The sequence below is a fragment of the Bos grunniens genome, chromosome 15, assembly GCF_055505025.1.
Source record: "Bos grunniens cultivar Pamir isolate PY7600 chromosome 15, Bosgru_T2T1.0, whole genome shotgun sequence".
In the NCBI taxonomy this organism is placed as follows: domain Eukaryota; kingdom Metazoa; phylum Chordata; class Mammalia; order Artiodactyla; family Bovidae; genus Bos; species Bos grunniens.
This window is the reverse complement of record NC_141179.1, coordinates 75,322,112-75,333,654: the sequence shown is the minus strand read 5'-3', so window position 1 is coordinate 75,333,654 and position 11,543 is coordinate 75,322,112. Positions and strand designations below refer to the sequence as shown.

The 11,543-nt window shown below is 52.9% G+C and overlaps 1 long non-coding RNA gene across 3 annotated transcripts; it reads right to left on the bottom strand.

Annotated features, from left to right (window-relative positions):
* Positions 1 to 3,915: 3,915 nt before the first annotated feature.
* LOC147358486 (uncharacterized) lies at positions 3,916 to 10,962 on the bottom strand. Of its 3 annotated transcripts, XR_015142343.1 has the most exons (4): positions 10,765 to 10,962; positions 10,002 to 10,084; positions 5,585 to 5,717; positions 3,916 to 3,993 (listed from the first exon to the last, which is right to left on the bottom strand). It is a non-coding gene; the product is annotated as an uncharacterized LOC147358486 (long non-coding RNA). The 3 variants fall into 3 exon arrangements; XR_015142342.1 differs by lacking the exon at positions 10,765 to 10,962 and having other exon boundaries at positions 10,002 to 10,574; XR_015142341.1 differs by lacking the exons at positions 3,916 to 3,993; positions 10,765 to 10,962 and having other exon boundaries at positions 5,469 to 5,717; positions 10,002 to 10,581.
* Positions 10,963 to 11,543: the final 581 nt, after the last annotated feature.

Sequence of the window (11,543 nt, the reverse complement as noted above, 5' to 3'; positions counted from 1 at the left end):
CTGGAGTGGTCATAGCTGAGTGGGACCACTTGGCGGCAAGGAAATCAGCAGTCCTGGCAGTGGGATAGACCAGTTTCTGGGCAGGGCATCAGGCATGGCAGCTAATGGCTGATGAGCGGAAGGTCCCTGAGCAGTCTTGGCCCTCTGGGGACAGACTGCATCCCTACTCTGAGCTGCTTTTCAGCTTTTGCCAGAGGATTCCTTCTCACAGACGCTGGTTTCTGGGAGGGAGAAGGCAAAGAGTGGAGGAGGAATGACAGCTGGGTCATGAACAGAGGGTCAGAGGTGCCTCCAAGGCCATGCCCTTCAAGGCCAAATGCTTTCATTCGGCCGGCCAGCCTTCACTCATCCATTCAACAAACACGTATCAAGCGCCTTTAGGCCGGGCAGGGGCTATTCCGGGTTCCAGTGATACAGTGGCTCCTGGCCACGTGGAGCTTATAATCTAGGGAGGAAGACTGACAATAAAGAAAGCAACCAGAACTTCTAGGATGTCATGTCAGGTGCTGTGATGAAGAGAGAAGCAGGGCAGGGGATGGACATTGAGACAGAGTGGTTCTGAAAACAGGGGTCCTGGAGGGCCTTCTGAGAGCTGACGCTCAGGTGAGGAGCCGCACGCAGCAGGGAAGGAGCCGTGTCCACGGGAACAGGACTCCAGCCTGACAGAGCTGTGCCGGCAGGAGACCCAGGAGAAGAACGTGCTTGGCAGGTCTGAGAAGCAGCCGGAAGCCAGTGCGGCTGGAGGTGGATGAGCCAGGATCCTGCGGGCCCTCAGAGGCCATGGGGAGGATGTTGGCTTTCGCTTCAAGTGGAAAGGGAAACCACTGACAAGTGTGAGTGGCGGGAAGACTCGGTGTGATTTGCTGTGGGCAGACGGGAGGGCTCACGCTGCACGGTGCTTGCAGGAATGCTGCTGCAGCCGTGTCCAACTCTGTGCGACCCCGTGGACTGCAGCCCGCCAGGCTCCTCTGTCCATGGGGACTCTCCAGGCAAGAGTACTGGAGTGGGCTGCCATGCCCTCCTCCAGGGCATCTTCCCCACCAGGGATCAAACCCAGGTGTCCTGCATTGCAGGCAGATTCTTTACCACTGAGCCACCAGGGAAGCCCGCTTGCAAGAATAAGGTAACTTAATTCCCCAGAAGTCTTCATACACTTCATAGGAGTGCTATATATTTTCTATTACAAGGATTGTTGCTTTTCCATTTTACAGAAGAACCAAGGCTTGGGTGGTAACTCACTTGCCCAAGAAAACCACTAGCAAGTGGTGGAGCCAGGCTTTTGCCAGACACTGGGCTTGGCCTCCCTGTAGACTGGAGGTCCACAGACGCACACCCCAGCCTTGGCCCTGCCACTTGTTAGCTATGACTCTGGGTGACTACGTTCCCATGGCCCCATTTCTGCCTCTATAAAATGATGGGGTGGCACATGGGCTCAGACCCGGCATCTGTGATCCTGCCTCCCAGTGTTCACAGCCTTGTGTAATCTTCTCCACCCAGTAGATTGCTTCTAACGGACAGAATACAGCAGTGCTGAGGCTGCTGCATCCCCGATTCAGTGAGAAGAGATCATGAGTTCCATCTTGCTGGGAGATGCTCTCTACTGCTTTCTGGGGCTTCCCTGGTGGCTCAGCAGTGAAGAATCCACCTGCAATGCAGGAGATGTGGGTTTGAGCCCTGGGTTGGGAAGATCCTCTGGAGGAGGAAATGGCTACCCACTTCAGTATTCTTGCCTGAAAAGTCCTATGGACAGAGGATCCTGGCAGGCTAGAGTCCATGGGGTCACAAACAGCTGGACATGACTGAGCACGCACACAAAGACTTTGATGAAGAAAGAGGCCCATGTGTAAGGAGCTGGGGGTGGTCCCTGGCCGCAGCCCACAAGGAGCTGAATTCTGGCAACCACTGAGTCAGCTGGGAAGTGGACCCTTTCACAGCTGAGCCTTCAGATGAGACTGAGACCATGGCAGATGGCTCGACTAAAGCCTAGGAGAGACCCTGAAGCAGAGTCCAGCTAAGTCCTGCCCAGCTTCCTGACCCACAGAGACTTCAAGACATAAGTGTGTCTGACCTTAAGAGGTTGAGATTTGGGGTAATTAATTACCCAGCAGCAGATAACTAATAATAGAGGACAGAATACTTGTGTACCACTGATAGGAGTTTCGGATGATTAAACACAATGTTTCCTAGAAAGTATGTAGCCTGCAGCCTGGCACAAAGTGAGTTCTCAATAAAGAGCAGTAGCTGTTTTCACTTTAATAATTAAGTCCTCCCAGAGGGCAAATGCGGAGAAGGCAATGGCACCCCACTCCAGTACTCTTGCCTGGAAAATCCCATGGACAGAGGAGCCTGGTGGGCTGCAGTCCATGGGGTCGCGAAGAGTCGGACACGACTGAGCGACTTCACTTTAACTTTTCACTTTCATGCATTGGAGAAGGAAATGGCAACCCACTCCAGTGTTCTTGCCTGGAGAATCCCAGGGACGGGGAGCCTGGTGGGCTGCCGTCTATGGGGTCGCACAGAGTCAGACACGACTGAAGCGACTTAGCAGCAGCAGCAGAGGGCAAATGAGAAAGCTGTATTCCCTGGACTTTGAGCACGAAGGACACATGGGTTTGCTCAGATCTAGGTCTTGAAAGACCGGGATTGGCCTTCCTGCTCGGAGGACAGGAATATCCCTGGCTGATTCACTTTGCCCTTTCCGGGGCCTCCTGGTCATGCTGACGCTGACGACGTGGCCGATCGCACACTGGGTCCTGGACCGGTTTGCACCCAAAGTGACCACAGGATTCAAGCTCCTGCCTCCCCACCTCCAGAAACCCACCCTTCTTGGGGAAAGGACCTCCCTCCTCCGTTCCAGAGCAGAAGCGGTTGGGGCACAGGAGGAGGGCACAGCCCAGCCAGAGGCTCAGACATGGGCTTAGCCTGGCCTCTCTTTTAGGGGCCAGCCTGTCCCCACCAGGGGCACCCAGACAGTAAGCAGGCCTTGGGGGACCTGGCCTTGGCTCCAGCATTCCATCCTTGGAGCTGTCCTGATGTTCTCTGCATGGGCCGAATCCCACACCGCACACAGACAAGGCTACAGTCTCTAGCTGTGAGTCATTGGCTCCATCGAGGCCTTTTGCCTGTGACCACTTCTCTAGAAGAGATTAGGAGCCAGCTGTCTGTCCACTCTCTCAGAGGCATAAGCAGGACACACCACATCCAGGCACCTGGACCATCCTCCAGCCTCCCTCTCAGCACATCCCCTGGCATGTTACGGGGTCCTGGTACAGCTCTCGTTCTGCCTCTGTGTCTCTCTAAAATGTCTTGTCCCCCAAATCTCTCCCTGCCCCCCACCTCTCTACTGCTTCATCACTCCCCTTCTGCCCTGCTTGCTTCAGGGAGATGCCCTCCAGACACCTCCCACTCCCTGACACCACCTTGCACTCTCCTGCCTGTGTGTCTCCTGCCGCCATGTCTGCACGGTCAAGTCCCGGCTCAAGGACCACCTCCTCCTTGAAGCCCACCTTCATTACCTCCTCAGCCGCTGCCCGCAACTGATAGCTCACCCCCCTGATGTCTAAGAAATCCATCTCTCTTTCTACCTGTGTCATGTGATTTGTGAATGGGCCTAACTTCCCTCTCCTCTGCTTCCTCTACTCCCACCAGGCTCAGCTATCCTCAAGGGCAGTGACCATCAGATGTGACTCAGATCAGAGCTCAGGAAGCCTTCAAGGGAGGAAGGAGGGAGGGAAGAGAGAGGGGACAGATATGGACATAAATGCACCCAATGAATTTCTTGAGCATCTACTATGTGCCAGGCATCATCCCAGATGCTGCAGAACTGCAAGCCTCCTCAGAGAGCTGGGGAATTGGAAGCAAGAATGAAATAACTGTGATGAGTGCCATATGAAGCAGAAGACCAGAACTGTAGGAGTCGATGGGATACATACCTTACCTTGAACTTGGGGGTCTGAGAAGACTTCACGAGGGATGTTATGTCTCAGCTGGGACCTAAGGGACAAGTTAGGGAAGTCAAAAGGGAAGGAAGAGTGTTGTGGATAGAAGGAACAGCTAGTAGGAAGCTTAGAGACAGGGAGGGAGGCAGGATGTGTAGACAGACAGATGAGCAGGTGGGGTGAATGGGTGGCTGCTTGAATGGGTGGGTGGATGCATGGATCAGGAATACAAGGAAGATGCAAGAATATAGGACATGCTTAGCCAGCTATAGGGGGTCAGAGCACCGAGCTCTAGCAGGAGGCGAGGGGGAGGGTCCTGAGTCTAGCCTCTTATCTGCCGCTTGGCTCTTTGATCTGAATCCCAGGCAGCCACTAATCACCACTGCCCCCACCACCAGCCACAGAGACCAGACCTTCTGGTCTCAACCCCTTCCCTCTACTCCTGGGGATCCTAGAGAAAGGGCTATTTATAGCTGATAACCTCCAGGCTGACTTTTGCCTCTCTGGTCATTTCCTTTCATTCTTCTGCCCTGACCTCGGGGGGGCAGTGGCGCCCTCGCCCCCATCCCTGCTCCTTTCAGAGGCCTCTCCCCTCCTCTCTTTTCTTTTTATCTCTCCTGGCACATTTCCTGCCCCAGGAGATAGAGAGAGAAGCAAAAGCACGCCCCCCACCCATCGTGAGTGTTTGCGTGTGAGAGAGAGAGCTAGGCTCTCAGAGGCTCCAGGGACAGGTGGACTGCTCAGGGCCGGAGGGCCCCGCACCTCTAATCAGTTTCCCCCCGCCAGCACAGGGCATCCAGATATGTGGGGCCCCTGATCAGGTCCCGCTGCCAGAGCAGGGCACCCAGATATGTGGGGCCCCCAATCAGTTCCCCCCACCAGCATAGGGCATCCAGATGTGTGGGGCCCCTGATCAGGTCCCCCCTCCAGCACAGGGCACCCAGATGTGTGGGGCCCCTGATCAGGTCCCCCCACCAGAGTAGGGCATCCAGATGTGTGGGGCCCCCTATCAGTTCCCCCCACCAGCATAGGGCACCCAGATAAGTGGGGCCCCTGATCAGGTCCCCCTGCCACGTAGGGCATCCAGATGTGTGGGGCCCCCAATCAGCTCCCCCCACCAGCATAGGGCATCCAGATGTGTGGGGCCCCCCGATCAGGTTCCCCCACCAGCACAGGGCACCCAGCTGTGTGGGGCCCCAGATCAGTTACCCCACCAGCACAGGGCACCCAGATGTCTGGGGCCCCTAATCAGGTCCCCCTGCCAGTGCAGGGCATCAAGATGTGTGGGGCCCCTGATCAGTTCCCCACACCAGTGCAGGGCACCCAGATGTGTGGGCCACCCGCCCGTGGGGCTGTGATGGTGATGACCATGCGTGGGGCAGGTGGCTAACAGCACGTGGTTTGGCCTCTGCCCAGCTCTGTGCTTGCTGAGTCACAGCCGCCCTCTGTCTCGGGTTCCCCGTCTGTTGAGATGGAACTGGTGACGGCTCGTCCCCAGGGCCGGCTGGGACTCAAGGCAGACAGCGGACATCACAGCACGACTGAGGATGTTTAACTTCTATCATGCAGACAGAAAACCTTTGGAGGAGCCCTTTCAGGAGGGGAAAGGGAGTGCAAGAGCTGGGGCATCTAGGATGGTCCCAAACCTGAGGACGCGCAGGGAGCACCATTCTAATTGGTAGGTGGGTAAGGCAGGTGATGAGCAAAAAGCAGGACAGCCGGGCCCCGTGAGAACGGTCTCAGGATCCACATGGCTTTCAGGTGTCCTGCTGGACCTTCCTGTAAGGAGGAAAGATGTTTATGATTTTACAAGTCTAGACTTTAACTTTGTTTTACGTATAAATATAAGGCGTTTTTGCGCAGTGTGAATACACACTGAATTTTCCATGGGTGCGACTAACTAAAGACAATAACAAGAGAAGTCTGTATTTCGTTTTATTCAGAACCTGCCAGGAGCGGCTCGCAGTTTCACATGGTGGCCCTTCTGAAGGGTTGGAATCTCTGCTCTGAACCCCACATCTGGACCAGCCACCGTCTCGGTGGTTCTGCAGGGACCGCGAGCTCCTGACAACTTCATTACATCTTCTCGAGCAGCTGCGGATTTTATTTTGAACGACGTTCTTTGTATTTCCACTTTGCATTACAGTGGGGACCTTAAAGACGGATACTTTAAAAAGAGTACGTAGGTAGGTTACAGGATATATGAGGTTCATTTCAGAGTATTAAAGAGGATGTTACATATTTGAACATAAAGAGGTGTCGAGTGTGAGAAGGTTGAGGCTCAGCGACACAGAGACTTAGGAAGTTGTCAGAATTCAGACATTATTGTCAGAACGCAGCGCCTGTCTGGTGGGAGAAGGAATAGATGACTGGAGACCTGTTGCTGAAGGAGGCTCTCTGGTGACACTTAATGCTACCACCCGCTTGGGCTGCCTGCTCCCCGAAGCTTCTCTTTTGTATAATTTTATTTTATGTGCTTATTTTTAATTTCTGGCTGTGCTGGGTCTTTGTTACTGCATGGCTGCTCTTTAGTTGTGGAGAGCAGGGGCTCCCCTCTAGTGTGGAGCTCCAGCTTCTCACTGTGCTGGGTCTTTGTTACTGCATGGCTGCTCTTTAGCTGTGGAGAGCAGGGGCTCCCCTCTAGTGTGGAGCTCCAGCTTCTCATTGTGCTGGCTTCTCCTTTTGGACTCTAGGGGATGAGGGCTTGAGTTGTGACTCCTGGCTCCAGAGCCCAGTCTCAATTGTTGTGGCTCATGAGTTGCTCTGAGGCATGTGGGATTCTCTTGGATCAGGGATTGAACCCGTGTCTCCTGTTTGGCAAGTGGATCCTTTATCACTGAGCCACCAGGAAGCCCCCCAGAACCTTCTGTGGGGGCAGCTAAGCACAGATGTTCTTGGTCCTGGTGGCCAGCTATTCGCTGGGTCAGGAAGTTGCTCAGGATACATTTAGTCCTGCCTACAGGGTCCCTGAGCAGAGGTCACCTGGCTTTGAAGGCCCAGCCAGAAAACCAGGCACAGTGTCCAACCTTTCAGACCTTTGCGATGTCCAGCGATGCCAGTGGGGGTTCCTGGGTCTGGCCAGAGGTGCGGGAAGCAAGAGTCGTGGTTCTGAGTATCATGCTCTTTCCTCCAACAATAAAAATCATCACATTTGCCTCAAATGTCTTCATTTACACATTTCTCTCTTTACAGGTAATTCATGCTTGCTGTCAGAGCGATTTAAGTGGTATGGGAGTATGGGATTCTTTCTGGCATCTACTCTCTGTTGCCAACCAGAGGCAGGCTGGCATCATTAATAATTGAGCATGTGCCCTGCTCCACATTTTTGCTGAACACCCAATACACTCACTGAAATTTTGTTTTTCCTTTACAAAACTCAGATCACCTTGACTCAGATCTTCTGCAGTTTGTTTTTCCACTAAATATTGTGTGGAGGACTCTTCCCAAGATAGCACATGCAAAGAGACTGCTTGTCATTTTGTGGATGTATTTAATTTATTTGGCCCTAAAATTTTTCTTGGAAGGAATACATGATATGGTTTAAAAATAATTAAAAAATGAATTTCTCTACCTTCCTAAACATTCTACGTTTGCTTTTTGTTTGTCTGAACTAAACTTTTAAAAATACACTCCCTTGGGACTTCCCTGGTGGTCCAGCGGTTAAGAATTCGCCTTCCAGTGCAGGGGACGTGGGTTCAATCCCTGGTTAGGGAACTAACACCCTGGATGTGGCAGGGCAAATAAGCCTCTGCACCACAACTAGAGAAGGAGGCTGTGTGTCACACTGAAGACCCCGGACAGCCTAAATAAAAAAATAAAGTTAAGATACACTCTCATTTCCTCATTTGTCTGTTTTATGGACTATCTACTGATGACCTTTCAAGAAAGTGAGGAAAATAATGAGTAATCCCTAATCGGTGGTGTGATTTTATTTTTACATTGGCAAGGTGGATAGCATTCACATTCTATTTTAATACTGCAATTGCAATTGACTGGAGAGATTGAAGGCTAATAACCACATGTTTAGTAACAGTTAACACATATAAAATCCTTAACCTGCTTCTGACATCATTCAAAGCCTTTCACATAGACGTGAACTTGCAAAATCCTCACAACCACCATAGGAGGTGTCAACTTTATTGCACCCATTTTACAGATGAGGAAACTGAGGCATAGAAAAGTTGAGTAGCATTCACCCAAGACGCTACTGTGTGACAGAATGGGGAGTGGAGCCCCAGCTGATCTGTGTTCCTAACACTGGTTTGCGGTAAGCCCCTTTCTGTGACTTTTTCAATCTTAGGATTTCCAAAGCATGGATATACTCTTTAGCTCATCTGAGCTTCACTTCTTCTCATGTCACAGATGAAGAAACACAGCCCTAGATTATAATCTTTAAAAAAGAGAGAATCTTCATTTGCTGAGGGTTTACCAGATGTTCCCTGCACCAGTCTCTGTATTCAGCATCAGCCAGTGAGACCTCGTCTGCCTCATCACACGTTCCTAAGCGGACCCTATGTCTGTCTACGTGTGAGATGAGGACATGGAGGGAAAGAGGTAAAGAAACCGGAGGAGGAGGGGCTTCGGTCTGCCTGAGTGTGCAGGGCAGGCATCCCGGAGTCAGTCCTGGGCTGTTACCTGGGGCAGGGAATCCAAGCTCCTTGGGCTTCGTATTCCCCAACGTAATGTCAACATGTCAGTCAAGTTGACTCCAAGTGGCCCCGGTCCTAGAATCCCGCAGCCCTCCTGCCTGACCCCACTTAATGTGACCTTGGGAAGGTCTCCTCTCTTGCCTGAGCCTTTGGCTGCCTTGGCTGTAAGACAGGGCAGTAGCCAGCTTCCCACACAAAGTCGATGCAAGGATTAAATCAGATGATGTGGGCAATGCCCAGAACACACGAAGAGGAGGGAGGGGAGGAGGAGTCAGAACTGGAACCCAGGACCCCTGAACACCCAGCCTGCAGCCCTCCCCTCTACAAGTTCCTCTAGGGGTATCCTCCTTTCCCCATTCCATTGGCTGAGGCTGGAGGCTGTGCCTGGGTGCTAAATCATTTCAGTATTGTCTGATTCTTTGTGACCCCGTGGACTGAAGCCCGCCAGGCTCCTCTGTCCGTGGGGTTTCCCAGGCAAGAACACTGGATTGGGTTGCCATTCCCTTCTCCAGGGGATCTTGTCGACCCTAGGATCAAACCCGGGTGTCTCCTGCATTGCAGTCTCCTGCACTGCACATGGATTCTTTACCAACTGAGCCACCAGGGAAATATAGTTCCTAGAAGCTGTGGGACTAAGCAATTGCCAGGACTGTTCAGACCTGCCAGCCTACAACTATCCTTCCCAAGGAAATCTTATTGAGATAAGAAGTTGGTGGGGGCAATGCTTCTGTGGACCCGGACTGAACTGTGGAGCCAACAAAGACATCTGGTTTTCAGATCTTCAGACCCCACACACTCAGGCTGAGCGAAAGAGAGGCAGGCCCATGGGGGACTCCTTAGACACCCCCCATCTTGCTCCTCTCCACTCAGGCAACTCTTCCCAACCTCCATACCACCCAGGTGAGAGTCTGGGACTCAGCGCTGGCCCAGAACGAAGGGCAGACCCTGAACTGGAGACCATCCAGGCAGACCCCCACTCACCCACATACTCTCTGCCCCGCCCACATCCCCTCCCCAGCCCCCAGCAGGGGCCTGCAGCAGCTCTCCACTCATCACTTGAAGTGGGACTGACTTCCCTTCACCCCCAAGGGCATAGCCTGGGGGGCAGTCTTGATGGGAGAAGCAGGCGGGCTGCCTGATGGGGCTCCAGGGAGGGGAGGTGTTGAGTGTGGCAGGAGGGAGTGTGGCCAGAGAGCTGATGGTATTAACAGACCCTACGGGCAGGCAGGGCTGAGTCTCCTCCTGGGGCCCTGGGAGGGGACAAAACGCAGGAGTAGATGCTGGCACAGGTGCCCTGTGGGCCCTCACCCCCTCCACTTTAGGAGCGCAAAGGCCTAGTGCAGGCCGGGGTTAGCAATAAAATTAATACTAATAACAAAAAGAATAATGGTCACTACCAATGGCTGATGCTTACCAGGCAGACCCTGAGAGGTCTCTGCTTGGTCTCAGGCTTCACAATGATTCCCCGAGGCAGATACTCTGTTGTTTCCTTTTTGTCTTGGATGGAACCAGAGAGGTTAAGTCATTTGCCTACAATCACATAGCATCTAACCCAGGTCAGAAGGGATCCATAGCCTGACGTGGGACTGGCTCTCTTATTCTCGATGGTTATGTGGCTCTCCAACTTTGTTGCTGGTAAAATGCAGATTCTTGAGCCCTGCCTTGACTCACTAAGTCAGAATGCCCGGGGAGTGAGGCCCTGGAAGCTGTAATTTTGACAAGCGCCCCAGGTGATTCTTCTTTGTGAAATCCTGCACTAGGCTGTCAAAGGAACCTACTCAGAGAAAGCTAGAAAGTACCCAGATGGCAATGTCAGGTTTCTGAGGCTGCAGCTTGTGGAGGAGGGAAGCGGGGTCTCCCCTCCCCGTGACCAAGGTCGTCTCAGAGGGGCAGACGGGTGGTAGGTAGAAGCCGAGGCTGGTAGAAGTCTGGGGCCATTGTAGCCCTGCTTCCGTTTCCTGCGCCCTCCTTGTCTGGCAGCCTGGACAGAATGCGAGGTCAAAGGCCTCATCTAAAAGGCTCTGACAGGTGGGGCTTGGGGCCCAGTCGATGAACGGGGTCTGTCGGCCCCGGGGTGAGGCCTGGCGGAGGGTGGCAGATGGACTGCTCCTTGTCTCTCCCAGGGGTCAGGCAAGAGACCTTTCTGGCGTATCTTCCCCAAGAATGGAAATGCTCACCTATTGTTTTGTCTGCCCAGGCTCCACCCTGACCCTTCTTTCTGTTGGTACTGCCCTCTCCCGACTCCATCTGTCCTTGGAGGAGGGGTGATCCTGTTCTTAAAGGACCTCATCCCTAGATCACAGCTGATTGGTGGGGATTTGATCTCAGTTGGGCCAATCAGAGTGCCTCCGCTCTGGAATGGAGGAAGCGGTTCTGCCTGGTGCGAGGACGTCAGGATATGATTCCAGAGATGTCATTGACCACGTCGTCTACCCATGGAGGGCTCTGTCTGCAAGGAGAGGGGAGAAGCATAGCCTGCAGAGAAGACAGAGAGCCCCTTGGCATTTGATTTTCTGCTTTCTGTCCCTGAGAACCAGGGACATCTCTGCCTTCTCACTGTTTGCTTATTCATCCCTACTTATGTTTGTTGGCCTAGCTAAGGGGAACCAGTTTCTGCTGCTGGCCGCGAAGATGAAGAAAAAGGAGAAGGAGAAAAAGGAAAAGGAGGAGGATGGAGGAGAGGATGGGAGAAGAATAGGAGAACGAAGCTGCTTTCCAGCCATTCTTGCCCTTCTATCATCCTGACAGAGTCTGTATCTCGGTCAGGCTTCTTTAAAGACAGGGGATTGATCCAGTATGAACCTTTGCCAGTGAGATGGAGGGAGAGTTTGATGGCAGTAGCAGAGGGTACCTGGGAAGATTTTCCTTATTATTCAAAGGGGACAAGGGACAGAGTCTGTGAAGAGATAGTTTGTTGTATGCAACTATTTTATCCCTTTTCCATAGAGGAGGAGTT